Raw genomic sequence first — 12869 nt, 5'->3', positions numbered from 1 at the left:
TTTTCGTAATAAACATATACCATATGTTAAAGTATTGGTTTCCTGTGACTAGCACTTCGGATGTGTCCGGCTATACTAAACTTCGTAACGCGTGAATAATAGGCCTACGAATTTCCTCCAAAAATGTCACCGACGTCTTTCACAATAGGAAGCTGACAAGGTCAATATCTCCGCTCTTTGGTGTATTAGCCTCACTATGAGTGTCGCCTCTTCCGCTTACGTCGAAGAACTGTTTTGATGTAACTTCGATATCCTTCCACAACACCCACGGGAGAAAGGAAGTGCTTGAATAATTGAAAATAACTTCAAAATTGTAACACACCACCCTAGAGACACGATTTGACCATTGCGAAAGTTATATAGGCTACAGTCGAACTTCTATAATTCGATTTCGATATCTCGAAGTAATTTTAATTTCAGACGGAATCATAGACAGGGACATCATTTTATTTTTACTTCAATTTTTATTGTACCTGAGTTTTTAAATATACTTCACTCCCACCCCTTCTACTAATGAAGTTCAACCGTCCTCCACCAGACCCAAGACCGCATATATAGTCATAGTAGCCATACGGTCATAGTAAACAGTACGTTCCAAAAATATGTTCACGTTTACCAGTGACGAAAAGGCTTCCAATATTGAATCATTTTCGCATAAGTACTGTCGTCCGTTTGCCTACGTCGCATCCCGGTTTCCCCCACCTGCTTCTATTCGCCTCTCTGTAAAGGCTAGTGGCTGGGCTGTCTTAGCTCTTTTCTAAGAACATAATTTTTGTTAGAATTGGACGTCTACGTAATATTATACCCATACAACTGCTTAAAATAACTTAAATAAAAGGGCCTCGTTAAGTAATTAACTGTTACGTGATTCCCCCCCCCCTTTCTACGATCCTGCGACATAACCACTTGGACGGACAGTAGATAGCATGTTTGAGTAAATTTACCTTTTCGGATCGGGCAGAAGTGAAGATTGAATTTACAGTACGTAAGGTACTCTTTTATAGAGTAGGTACAGAATTATTTCAACATGAGTTACTGGTACGAAGAACGAAACTGGTAATTGGAATTAGGTACAATAGTCTAATAGTGCGATAATATGCACATTAGAACTGAAGCCTGTATCGAAATGAACGACCACCATTTTCAAAAATGTGTTTAAATATCCATATTATGATTATTTTTCAATTTAACTTCATTCTCTATATTGTACGCTAATGTGCTGTAGACAGTATAATATACACTGCATAATGAATACGTCACATGGACAGCTCAGTTCGTGAGTAAAAACACTTATTGTTAATACTGTACTGTATTTTGATTAAACAAAAACCTAATGGAAATTATCAAACTCAAACGCGTGATATTTCGTAGTTTCGTAAGTGGATTAACTACTTTTCTTCCCTCCTATACCTATTAAAGTGATTTGTTTGTATTTTACGCCAGTGTCATCGAACTCCCAATGGAAGGGGGTAGCAAACTGTGTTTTCGGTTTTCAACAAGGTATAGACAGGTTAATATTAGAAATGTTAGTAAAAATAAAATGATGTCCCTGTATAATTTATATATAATATTTTTTCTATAACTCGAAGTTCTATTACTTGGTTTTTTCGATATCTCGATTAATATTTCTCTTCTTCCCAGTAGTAAATACATAGTCTTTAACTAGATTTGCAGGTGAAAATAAAAGTTATATAGGCCTACATAAAATTTTATAGTAATAATGTTAACTTCACCAATACATATGAACAACAAGCCAACCGCCGTAGTCTAGGGGCACCTGCAGAATTCGTCTTGCGATGCTGCGCTCGGGCGTGAGTTCGAATTCCGCTCAGGGTGATTACCTGCTTTAGTTCTTCCAAGGACTTGTCAAACTGTAAGACGAATGCGAGATAAACTCATGACAAATCATTGTTCTCGTCTAATGTTCTTCTCGCTAACGCCAATTTCACCGGTGATAACCTTTCAGTTACACAGTACAAATTCATTAAGCAACCGATGAAAGACGGTAAACGTTAGGTACAAGTAGGTTATATGTATACTCGAATAATGCTTTCAGACTTTTTCCATTGTGTAAGAAATTTGCACGTTGTAACTCCGTAAGAGCAGACCATTTTCGGACACCAGTGTAAATCTAGACATTAACAATAAAAAAATGCCCTGTATGTCTTTGCGGTGTGACTTGAAATAGTCAAGAAAATGCGTAGGTAAATAAACTGCATAAAAATATAAGCAACTTCTGATAAAAGACAGTAACATTCTGAGAATTCCACACACAAGAACTGTGACAACAACCTTAGGTTTTAATAAGTTATACTTTGATGTCTGGACTGCGAAATGAGTTATTTGAGTACTTACCCTTCGTGGCACAGCAACCGCATGTTTTTCATTAGATGAGCACGGTGCACAATCTTGTCTCTTCTATCTTCCATCATTACTGGCAGACTAGCAGGAACACCCCTTCAGCCGTCTGTAAAAAGACAGATGATACTGAGTGAGTGGTGGTTGTTATAGTGATAGAGTAGAAACATGCAAAAATTAAACAGGAAATATGATATGATGTTATATATATATATATATATATATATATATATATATATTTTTTTTTTTTTGATGTCAACATTTACATCCATGTAACGTGGACCTCACAATTTTGTATTCGGTGCCACATTACAGATATAGCCTACTTTTTGTAGACGCTCTTATAATTTAACTTTCGACCCCATTTAGATTCATCAATATTACCACCTTTAAAATCTAACAACTTATTTTAGATCATTCAAAATTGACACTTTTACAACTCCGTTCTTGAATTCCAGTTCACTTATACTGAACACACACTGTTACTAAACCATAGACAGACAGACAGACAGACAGACAGACTAGATAGATAGATAGATAGATAGATAGATAGATAGATAGATAGATAGATAGATAGATAGATAGATAGATAGATAGATAGATAGATAGATAGATAGATAGATAGATAGATAGATAGATAGATAGATAGATAGATAGATAGATAGATAGATAGATAGATAGATAGATAGATAGATAGATAGATAGATAGATAGATAGATAGATAGATAGATAGATAGATAGATAGATAGATAGATAGATAGATAGATAGATAGATAGATAGATAGATAGATAGATAGATAGATAGATAGATAGATAGATAGATAGATAGATAGATAGATAGATAGATAGATAGATAGATAGATAGATAGATAGATAGATAGATAGATAGATAGATAGATAGATAGATAGATAGATAGATAGATAGATAGATAGATAGATAGATAGATAGATAGATAGATAGATAGATAGATAGATAGATAGATAGATAGATAGATAGATAGATAGATAGATAGATAGATAGATAGATAGATAGATAGATAGATAGATAGATAGATAGATAGATAGATAGATAGATAGATAGATAGATAGATAGATAGATAGATAGATAGATAGATAGATAGATAGATAGATAGATAGATAGATAGATAGATAGATAGATAGATAGATAGATAGATAGATAGATAGATAGATAGATAGATAGATAGATAGATAGATAGATAGATAGATAGATAGATAGATAGATAGATAGATAGATAGATAGATAGATAGATAGATAGATAGATAGATAGATAGATAGATAGATAGATAGATAGATAGATAGATAGATAGATAGATAGATAGATAGATAGATAGATAGATAGATAGATAGATAGATAGATAGATAGATAGATAGATAGATAGATAGATAGATAGATAGATAGATAGATAGATAGATAGATAGATAGATAGATAGATAGATAGATAGATAGATAGATAGATAGATAGATAGATAGATAGATAGATAGATAGATAGATAGATAGATAGATAGATAGATAGATAGATAGATAGATAGATAGATAGATAGATAGATAGATAGATAGATAGATAGATAGATAGATAGATAGATAGATAGATAGATAGATAGATAGATAGATAGATAGATAGATAGATAGATAGATAGATAGATAGATAGATAGATAGATAGATAGATAGATAGATAGATAGATAGATAGATAGATAGATAGATAGATAGATAGATAGATAGATAGATAGATAGATAGATAGATAGATAGATAGATAGATAGATAGATAGATAGATAGATAGATAGATAGATAGATAGATAGATAGATAGATAGATAGATAGATAGATAGATAGATAGATAGATAGATAGATAGATAGATAGATAGATAGATAGATAGATAGATAGATAGATAGATAGATAGATAGATAGATAGATAGATAGATAGATAGATAGATAGATAGATAGATAGATAGATAGATAGATAGATAGATAGATAGATAGATAGATAGATAGATAGATAGATAGATAGATAGATAGATAGATAGATAGATAGATAGATAGATAGATAGATAGATAGATAGATAGATAGATAGATAGATAGATAGATAGATAGATAGATAGATAGATAGATAGATAGATAGATAGATAGATAGATAGATAGATAGATAGATAGATAGATAGATAGATAGATAGATAGATAGATAGATAGATAGATAGATAGATAGATAGATAGATAGATAGATAGATAGATAGATAGATAGATAGATAGATAGATAGATAGATAGATAGATAGATAGATAGATAGATAGATAGATAGATAGATAGATAGATAGATAGATAGATAGATAGATAGATAGATAGATAGATAGATAGATAGATAGATAGATAGATAGATAGATAGATAGATAGATAGATAGATAGATAGATAGATAGATAGATAGATAGATAGATAGATAGATAGATAGATAGATAGATAGATAGATAGATAGATAGATAGATAGATAGATAGATAGATAGATAGATAGATAGATAGATAGATAGATAGATAGATAGATAGATAGATAGATAGAACTTTATTGTCGATGGCATAATGTATGCATAGACATGGTCAAATATATACAATTACAATTTAATTTAAAATAAGTCAAATAAAAAAAAACAGTATTCATTTCAACGGCCCATGCGTGCATCCTCAAGACTGTAGGAACACAATTTTATTAATTTCGTTTTTATATAATTCCTAAATTTCAGAGAATTTTTTGTATATTTGATGTCATAAGGCAAACTGTTGTATATTTTGATACCAAAGACCATATATGTTCTACTAGTGTTTGTAAGGTGGTGAGCTGGAATAGTTAAACTATTTTTGTTACGAGTGTCGTAGGTATGGAAATCACAATTTTGATGAAAATCTGACAGATTTTTATAAATTAGTAGTAAAACATTAAAAATGTATAAACCATAAACAGTAAGAATATTATATTGTAAAAAATGTTCCCTACAAGAGGTCCTACTGTCAACACCCGCTATGCATCTGACAATACGCTTTTGAGCAATAAATATATCATTCAGCATGGTTCCAGATCCCCAAAAACAAATACCATATGAAAGCCTTGACTCGACGTGTGCGAAATAATAAGACATTAATACATCGTGATTTATTATCGTCCTCAAAATTCTGATTTGATAACAAATGCTATTGAGCTTAGAAATTAAACTTGTGCAATGGGGTCTCCAAGACAAACAATCATCAAATGTAACGCCCAAGAATTTAGTAGTTTCCCATTTACATAAGTATTGATCTTGAATAGAAATATTGATGTCCTTCAAATTTCTCTTTTGAGAATTGTGAAAGTAAATATATCCGGTCTTACTAACATTTAAGTGAAGCAGATTGCTATCAAACCATGTTTTGAGATCTTTTAACAGGTCACAACAGGTTGTCTCTAAATCCAGTTCCTCTCCATCTTTTACAATGACAGAAGTATCATCAGCATACATACACATAAAATGATTTCTTACATATATGGGTAAATCGTTTACATATAAAAGAAACAATACAGGGCCCAGAACAGAGCCCTGAGGAACACCCACATTAATATGTACATTCTTGGATCTATAAACACATAATACACCATTGTCCAATAAGTTCGTTATTATGTCTGTTTCTTTGTACATTTCATTTTCAGATCTCACTAATTTTCTACATGTTATACTTCGCTATCCTAGCTAGCCTCCCCCGCCATACTCCTCACCTATTTTCATTATCTCTACCGTCTTACTTAACTTCCTATTACACTCCTCTAATTCATTTTTTATTTTACTTATTATTTACATTTACTTACAAGCGTCTAAGATGATATTTTTGAGGTCATTAGCTGGCTACACTATTATGTAAAAAAAAGATAAAGGTATCCCCGTAACATGCCATGAAGGCACTTGGGGGGCATGGAGGTAGAGCCCCATGCTTTCCATGACCTCGGCACTAGAATGAGGTGGTGTGGTCGGCACCACGCTCTGACCGTCTTTTACCCCCGGGAAAGACTCGGTACTCAATTTTATAAGAAGCTGAGTGAACCTCGGGGCCGTTCTGAAAGTTTGGCAACGAGAAAAAATCCTGTCACTATTATGTACCGTAAAATAAATACAAACGTAAGATACCAAACTTAGACTGGAAGTAACATAACTGTGCAGAATGAAGGGGGAATACAGTGCAAAGTTCGGATTTGAAATTATTAAACAAAAATATTTAAAAAGAAAACACTCAAACTGAATAAAACGTATGTAAATATTAATGTATATTATAAATTCAACTAGTGAAGTGTTTTGTGAGGGGTGTGCAGAAATATGGACATTACGGCGAAGTTAAGAAAACTTACTAGGAGCATTTGAAATATGGATACAAAGAAGATCGAAGCGTGTGAAATAGGCAGACAAAATAAGAAATATAGCTGTGCTAGAAACGTTCGGAGAAGAAAGAATAATGCTGAAACTGATCAGGAAGAGGAAAATAAATTGGCTGGGTCACTGGCTAAGAAGAAACTGCTTCCTTGAATGTTATACATAGATTATTTTACATGAACCATCATGTTTCAATTGACTGCAGCAGCTTGGTTTTGAACATGAGATCTTAGACTAATTATATTGGCCACTTATAATTATTGGCATGCCCTAGAAGCTTAAATTTGACCTTAGCGGAGCTAGTTTCTTCGAAATATTCCAAGTCCATGATCTTTTCCTTGATTCCATATGTGATATAGTTGTTCATTACAATTTGTGAAATGGACGGAAGGAACCACACACAACTCAGAAAACATTCATCCAGTCATGAAGTAAATACGTTTATTGTAAAATGGTTGAAAATTTAACTTTGTTATAATGATTATGCATTTAAATAAAATATATTTCCAAATATATTCTAAAATAACATTTTCTCTCTTGAAAGCTAATGAAGGTACAAGTTGGGTTCACTTTAGTTACATACAGCGTACAAATCGATAAGAGCACTAGACATATTGGCAGTGACATTAGTTATAAACTGTGGAAATCTCTTACAGAAAAAGAATGGTGCAAGTGAATTCCCAGTGTTCATCCCTATCTGATGGTCTACACCAGTTGTTCCCAAAGTATGGGTCGCGACTCCCCTGGGAGGTCGTGTAAGGCCATACAGAAGAGCCGGTAATATAATAATACTAGTGGCTTGTGCAGCAAATGCTGCTGCAAACTAAGTTCGTTAGACGTTCAAATAAAAATTTTTCAGATTCATTTTCAATGAAGAATACTTGTCTTTTTGATAGTTATTTGCTTCCATAATAATGAAACATACTCCCTCTGAATGGATTTTTTTAGGCCAAATACTTTTTCTTGAACCTATCCAACTTCAGTTTTTGAGTTTCAACGCGAAGACGCAAGTATCAATGTCAGGACGATAGCAGTAGCTATTTCAGGTCCTTGTGGATTGTAGACAAAAGTTAAAAAAATGTCAGGTTTGCTAAGCTTTCGAACAATAGCATTTTCGTATAGCTGCTGCATGTAGAACTTGAAATGTAGAGCGTAAAATCATTTTATCCTACTAAGAAATCTTGCTGAAATGATCTGGAGATTTAAAAATTTTCTAGGCCTCTTATTTTATCAGTAAGTAACACCTTTTGATCTTTCCTTAGGAACTGTAATTTTTGCGCTCTCTCGAGCCAATACTGAAGACAATGACACATATCAATATCTACACTACACCGCCATTAAGTATATGAAAAAGACCCAACCCCACTGGGTTAATAAGTATAAAAATATTTGATTTTTAATAACAATATTATTATCTTACTTAAGTTTTGTAGTTATATATAGCAGTCACTCAGTAAATTATAGAAATGAAGATCTAAATTAAGATATTCTCTACATTTACTTACATAAGCTCAAAACGTTTGACTTTCATGTCATCAATATAGCATCAGTATTATGTACAATTAATGAAAAATAGATGCATCATGATATTAACTATAATAATATTTAATTTCTAATGGTAATAATGTCATCAAACCACCTCAAGTTTCGTACATTTGAATATCCAATACACAGCTGTACTCAGAAAATTATACACTGCAGAATCAGTTTTTAATAACAAATTGAATTGAGCTCTAAATATGTCGGCAATCCTGCAGGTCATGGCCTTCGTGTAATATCCTATTGTTTATTGTAGTGTGTGTTTTGTTCTGAAATTCAATCAAGTCGGCCGTGATTCAATAAAATTAGTTCTCAAAACTGACAACAGATGGATTTTGGAAAATAGGAAAATTATGTAGGAAAATTGACATTTCACTGAAAACTACTATTTTTCCGAAAAACTTTGGATGCCAGGCATGAAAATGAGGGGTTACTCATTAAAATCCGTTCAGCCGTTTTCCCGTACTTTCCATTACCAGTTCAAATTATATATATATATATATATATATATATATATATATATATATATATATATAACTGTTTTATAATTCCAACTTTTGAAAGTAACTGAGGGAGGATCGCAATATGATTTATAAAATAAAAAACATTTCATTAACATACATTTGTTTTGAATTTAAAAACATAAACATAAATAACTTTGAACATAAATATAAGAAATAATGTTCCAATAGTATTTCTTCGAAATATTCCAAGTCCATGATCTTTTCCTTGATTCCATATGTGATGTAGTTGTTCATTACAATTTGTGAAATGGACGGAAGGAACCACACACAACTCAGAAAACATTCATGCAGTCATGAAGTAAATACGTTTTTTTGTAAAATGGTTGAAAATTTCACTTTGTTATAATGATTATGCATTTAAATAAAATATACTTCCAAATATATTCTAAAATAACATTTTCTCTCTTGAAAGCTAATGAAGGTACAAGTTGGGTTCACTTTAGTTACATACAGCGTACAAATCGATAAGAGCACTAGACATATTGGCAGTGACATTAGTTATAAACTGTGGAAATCTCTTACAGAAAAAGAACGGCGCAAGTGAATTCCCAATCTGATGGTCTACACCAGTTATTCCCAAAGTATGGGAGGTTGTGTAAGGCCATACAGAACAACCGGTAATATAATAATATAACTGTTTTCTAATTCCAACTTTTGAAAGTAGCTGAGGGAGGATCGCAATATGATTTATAAAATAAAAAATATTTCATTAACATACATTTGTTTTGAATTTAAAAACATAAACATAAACAACTTTGAACATAAATATAAAAAATAATGTTCCAGTAATAGGCCTGTTTAGAAAGTTTAAAATCATTAAGTCGATAAATGTGCCTGTTTTTCAGAAAGCATCATCTCAAATCTGAATTCTGCATTCAACACGCACACAGTAAAGTTATTTTCAAGTTCAAGGGGATATCTCACTTCTGCTTTGATGACCATCACATGAGAAATTTATTTTGCATAAATAAAAGGTTGCAAATGGTACGAAAAATGTAAGAGATTCTTTTGCAAGCTTGAGGTATACTTGAATTCTTTTGATCCAAAACTGGTTTAGGCTCTGCAAAAAGAAAAAAATCGTTTCAACATTTCATCAGGAATTACCTATTATTATACGTAGCTAAATTTTCCACGACTTCTGTAATTAATATTCTGGAATTAATACAATTTATTTTTGTTAAGTTTGTTGATCAGATGAGAAATTTATTTTGCATAAATAAAAGGTTGCAAATGGTACGAAAAATGTAAGAGATTCTTTTGCAAGCTTGAGGTATACTTGAATTCTTTTGATCCAAAACTGGTTTAGGCTCTGCAAAAAAAAAAAAATCGTTTCAACATTTCATCAGGAATTACCTATTATTATACGTAGCTAAATTTTCCACGACTTCTGTAATTAATATTCTGGAATTAATACAATTTATTTTCGTTAAGTTTGTTGATCAGATGGGAAATTTATTTTGCATAAATAAAATGTTGCAAATGGTACGAAAAATGTAAGAGATTCTTTCGCAAGCTTGAGGTATACTTGAATTCTTTTGATCCAAAACTGGTTTAGGCTCTGCAAAAAAAAAAAAAAAAATCGTTTCAACATTTCATCAGGAATTACCTATTATTATACGTAGCTAAATTTTCCACGACTTCTTTAATTAATAATCTGGAATTAATACAATTTATTTTCGTTAAGTTTGTTGATCAGATGGGAAATTTATTTTGCATAAATAAAATGTTGCAAATGGTACGAAAAATGTAAGAGATTCTTTCGCAAGCTTGAGGTATACTTGCATTGTTTTGATCCAAAACTGGTCTACGCTCTACAAAAAAAAATCGTTTCAACATTTCATCAGGAAGTACCTATTATTATACGTAGCCAAATTTTCCATGACTTCTTTAATTAATGTATTGAAATTAATACAATTTATTTTTGTTAAGTTTGTTGATCATATGAGAAATTTATTTTGCATAAATGAAAGGTTGCAAATGGTACGAAAAATGTAAGAGATTCTTTCGCAAGCTTGAGGTATATTGCATTCTTTTGATCCAAAACTGGTCTACGCTCTGCGATAAAAAGTCGTTTCAACATTTCATCAGTAAGTACCTATTATTATACGCAGCTCAATTTTCCACGATTTCTTTAATTAATGTATTGGAATTAATGCAATTAATATTTGTTAAGTTTGTTGATCAGAAATCAAGATTATTTATAAATGCGTTGGGCAAAAGATGATGCAAGCATATTTCGTGTTATTTTTGCACCATATACTTCCAGTTTGGTCGTTCTTTGGGTGGCAACTTCTGATTTGGACTGAAAGTATCGTTGTTTTTTTTTATTTCACAGGGATTTGTATTTTTCCAATGAAGTTAAATACCGGTACGACAGTGGAGGATCGCAAACAAAAGTCTCGCCTTCAAAAATGTCGGGAACCACTGCTCTAGACAACATTCATTGTAGAGACTAATTAGCTCCAGAAGCCAAACGCAATTATTTGAAATATTCAAACCCAGATGGAAGATGGCGTGGAAGATAACATCACAACCTTGAGAGCTAAAATATGCAGATTGAAAACTCTAGATAGAAAAGGAATTGTCGGTAATTATTAGGCTTAAGAACGAGAATAAAAACAATGAAGTCAGTAAACAAGCTTCAGATAGCTCAGTTAGTACAGTGACAGAGAATCATAACTTTAAAGAGATTTGATTCTTAACAGAACATGTTCCTGTGATTCGTCTAACTATTTTAAACACCACACAAATGACCATATCCTTTTTTCCTGCATACGTCAGTAACTTAATGGAGGGACTTCTTTAACAAGTGACCCAAGCAGACCTACAGGTCTTCCTTCATATGATTTATTATTATTACATTTATGTTCACAGACAACATCTCGGCGTTTTACACCTGTTACGTAAAGGAACCAGTTTTATTGTCCTTGACCAGGAGGAAGACACTGCCAATTATTCTTGTTTTCAAAATTGAAGGACGCATAACCTATTGTAATGCATGTATTTCCAAGAGAAACATTTAATTTCCTAACGATTCTGGCTACGTTTTGGAGTAAGCTACAGTAAGAGTCATCAAAAGATGCTGGGATTTCATACTCAAACACCTGCAAGATAATGCAGAAAAAATAAGTGTTCTTAATATGTCAAAACCCTCCAAGTTTTTTTCTCCGACTTACCAAGACTCAATGTGAACATCATTAGCAGCCTTGGCGATACTCAATCACCACTCAAACATGCTACAACATGTCAGGCGTTATGGTTGCTATCATACCGTTTCTACAAATAACGGTCTTTAGTCTATATACCCCACATGAAGAAATCCGTGGGTGTGAGATAAGAACTTATCGGAAATCAAGGAGCGGTTATGGTTGTACACGTCTCTTGAGATGGCCGATTCGTCTAGACCAATGGTTGCCAAACACCACGAAATTGTGATGTAACAGAAATGCAACCCGCACTCCAATATCGCAGGGACAGGGGTGAAGTAATGCAGTGAATAACAGTGCAGAGACGAACTGTGACCAAAGACAAAAGGAATATAACATTCTTCTACTTATTAACTATACACACTTTTTTCATGTTAATTTTTTATCCCCCTCTTCATTATTTTTGTATTATTAATCAAATAAATTTATTTTCTTATTTACCGGAAAAAGAACGTGTACTTTACATCAACAGATATTTAAAATTAGAAAAACGTACCAGGCTGGATATGAAGTTGTAAATTACACTACATACTTTAAAAAAACGTCGAAGTATTTTACACCGATTAAGACATAGAAACCGATTCTTTTTATTGTTCGTTTATAAATGAAATATTCAAGTTACAGGTAAGGGCGTGGTATTCTTTGTAACAAGATGAATAATCACAACGTAAATTGTTCTTTTACACTTCATTTAAAAATTTTACAACAAATTAAGTATCTCATATTTTTGCCATCTGCACAAAATAAATACTTTTCCTCCCATGCTCCTTAAAATCAATTTTTTACCTATTATCTACACACTTGTAACATTACATGTGTACGTCGGCTGCTGATAAA

At 32.2% G+C, this 12869-nt stretch overlaps 1 long non-coding RNA gene across 1 annotated transcript in view; it reads right to left on the bottom strand.

The window, feature by feature from the left end:
• Window positions 1–2469, bottom strand: part of LOC138696955 (uncharacterized) — a 375310-nt gene extending 372841 nt beyond the window's left edge. Inside the window, exon 1 of the long non-coding RNA XR_011331500.1 lies at window positions 2356–2469. This is a non-coding gene — a long non-coding RNA (uncharacterized lncRNA). The remainder of the gene's footprint in view (window positions 1–2355) is intronic.
• Window positions 2470–12869: the final 10400 nt, after the last annotated feature.

The sequence above is a fragment of the Periplaneta americana genome, chromosome 3, assembly GCF_040183065.1.
Source record: "Periplaneta americana isolate PAMFEO1 chromosome 3, P.americana_PAMFEO1_priV1, whole genome shotgun sequence".
Lineage (NCBI taxonomy): Eukaryota > Metazoa > Arthropoda > Insecta > Blattodea > Blattidae > Periplaneta > Periplaneta americana.
Note: the sequence above shows the minus strand (reverse complement) of the source record. Positions and strands in the feature narration are given on the sequence as shown.